The sequence below is a fragment of the Lupinus angustifolius genome, chromosome LG05 (assembly GCF_001865875.1).
Source record: "Lupinus angustifolius cultivar Tanjil chromosome LG05, LupAngTanjil_v1.0, whole genome shotgun sequence".
Taxonomy (NCBI): Eukaryota; Viridiplantae; Streptophyta; class Magnoliopsida; order Fabales; family Fabaceae; genus Lupinus; species Lupinus angustifolius.
In genome coordinates this window covers 12179086-12181604 of record NC_032013.1, presented here as the reverse complement: position 1 = coordinate 12181604, position 2519 = coordinate 12179086, and positions in this window count along the sequence as shown.

Sequence of the window (2519 nt, the reverse complement as noted above, 5' to 3'; positions counted from 1 at the left end):
GGCCCTTACGTTCCACAACATCTTGTGGACGATCAGCCTAAAGATAAACCGAAAAGTTTATGGACCGATGATGAGCGCAAAAAGGTCCAGCATAACCTGCGCGCCAAAAACATCATCACATCGGCCCTATCATATGATGAATTCTTTAGGGTCTCGCAGTGCCAAAATGCAAAAGAAATGTGGGATACTTTACAAGTTACCCACGAAGGCACGAACGAAGTTAAGCGCGCTAGACTAAATGCGCTTACGCATGAGTATGAGTTATTTCGCATGCTTCCTAATGAATCTATATGTAATATGCAAAAACGTTTTACTCATGTTGTAAATCATTTGGTCGCTCTTGATAAAAATTTTACTAATGCTGATTTGTCTAATAAAGTTTTGCGTTGTCTTGACAGGAAATGGCAACCAAAGGTAACCGCAATAATGGAGTCAAAGAACTTAGACAACATGCCATTAGCTACTTTGTTTGGTAAACTCCAAGAACATGAAATGGAGTTAGGGCGCTTGACAATAAATGAAGAATCAGACAAGAATGGAATCACACTCAAGGCTACAAGACTTCAAGAAGATGAAGAAAGTGAAGATTCCAGTTCAGATTCTGATTCCGATGAAGATTTGACTCTCCTATTTGAAAAATTCAAGAAGTATCTCAAGAAGAAAGGAGGGATCAAGAATCTCAAGAAAGAAGCCAAAAACTCGACCAAGAAAAGCAAGATTCCCAAAGAAGGCTTCACTTGTTATGAGTGTGGAAAATTGGGCCACATGAAGCATCAGTGCATAAGCCACCTCAAGAAAGTCAATAACAAGAAGAGCAACTCTCGAATGTCCAAGTCAAAAGAAGCATACATTGTTTGGAACGATTTTGAGAAAGATTCGACTTCAAGCTCATCCGATGAGGAGAAAAATTTAAAGGTATGCCTTATAGCACAAGTGCATGAGGAGTGCACATCTAATGATGAAGATGATTCTATTGAGGTAAATTCCTATACTTCATCATGCTCTAGTGACTCTCCTCCATATGATGAATTATATGCAGCTTATGTCGAAATGCATGAGGAGTTAAAGAAAATTATTAAAATAAATATAGATAGGAAAAAGGTTATTTCCTTGCATGAAAAGAAAATAATTGAAATGCAAAAGGAATTAGATGAACTTAAACTTGAAAATGAAACTCTTGATCTTATCTATGCATGTGCCTCATGTGATTGCTCTACTTCTAAATTATGTCAACCCTCTGTATGTGATAATTGTGAGAATCTAAATAATGAAAATTTTGTTTTAAAACAAAAACTCTCAAAGCTCACATATAGTTAAGAAAACCTCAACACATTGCTTGCTAATACAAGAAACATTGGTAACCGAACTGGAATTGGATATAAGCCTGAACCTAAGAAAAGACCATATAGAAATCCAGTAGTTCATATGCATAAGAAGTCAAATAATAACATGCCTACTTGTTTCTATTGTGGTACACATGGTTACACATGTACACCATGCTTTATTAGAAAAATTGGTGTGCCAAGTGGCAAATATGTTTTGGTAAAGAAGGGGCAAGATCCCTTGGTTACTAACAAGAAGGGACCCAAAATAACTTGGGTACCCGAAAGAGACAAGTAAATTGTGTTTGCAGGTGTGCCAAAGGACATTTGATCATCAAGGGATAAATCAACAAAAGATGTTCTAGGCACAAGGTTGGTGAGTAGATCAAGGTTATTAAGGAGAAAAGTTAATGATAAAGGTTTTTGAATGAGCTTCCGTACTATGCTACCCACCAAGAATACTTCTCTAAATAATTGAGGGGGAGAAGATAAAGGGAAGAACAATGAAAGGGGGAGCAACGCACGTTGAATGTCATTTAAACCATTCAAACATCATATCATCAAACTTTTCATCTAGTATCACCTAACAAGTGGTAATCTTGACCTATCTCCAAAAGGTAAACAAGGTAAATATATTGAACCTTGTCAATTATGTCAAATAGAATGTGTTTTTGCATGAATCTTGAACATGTCTTAATTATGCATTATAATTGAATGATTGAAATATGCTTTAAAATGAAAATTACCTAACGAAATGCTAACAAGTGGTTGGTATCATCTAACAAATGGCTTACATATATGTTTAATCATTCCATGCTTTAAATGCTTGCATAATGGACATGTCGTTCTTAAATGTTTAATTATGTCAAAATAGCTTATTTGCCTTAGTGAATGGATCTTGATCATTTGAGATTTAATAATGCTTACAATGCTTAATATTTGATTAAATCTTGTATGCCATTCTCACTTCCTATTAGCTAATTTTTTTGTCAAATCAAGCGCATTTGTTCAATTTACCGAAAAATAAAACAGGTTAATTTGTTAAAACCCAAATTAATTCATTAACTTTGTTTTATGATTAACTCATATCTCTTCCTAGCTTTTTTGACCTGGGTTATCTTTTTGATAATGTCAAAAGGGGAAGAAAGGTTGTTTTGTTGTTTTTTATTGTCCAGGTTGATCGTAATAACAACTTCC